Raw genomic sequence first — 459 nt, 5'->3', positions numbered from 1 at the left:
AGTGTATTGTTTAATTACCGTAAACAATGACAAAAGTTAACATACTTCGGTCTCGCTAAGATTATATTTTTCTATTGCAAATGAAACAGCCCTGTTTGTTAAATTAATTTTCTAATTGTTTTTGATTAGAAACAATTGTATGCCAGAACATTCTTGTACAACACCAATCCCAAAACAGATGAGCAATATTTTCTTCGTGTTTTTTTTTTTTTTTTGCAGAAAGTGGCAACACCACTGGTTCAAAAATTATTATTATTATTATTATTATTATTATTATTATTATTATTATTATTATTATTATTATTATTATCTTACAAAAAACATTTGTCTTTCGAAGTAACCAAGTCCACTTCTAGTTTATATTTCCGAAAGCTTTGGACAGATAAAAAATATACGCAAGACGTTTTTCTCTGTCCAATGGAAAATGCGTGATGACGTAGCGTATGATTAGCTGTCGAA

Source organism: Poecilia reticulata, chromosome 1 (assembly GCF_904066995.2).
Source record: "Poecilia reticulata chromosome 1, P_reticulata-male-v2, whole genome shotgun sequence".
Lineage (NCBI taxonomy): Eukaryota > Metazoa > Chordata > Actinopteri > Cyprinodontiformes > Poeciliidae > Poecilia > Poecilia reticulata.
The sequence above is the reverse complement of the archived record's forward strand: the minus strand, read 5'-3'. Positions refer to the sequence as shown.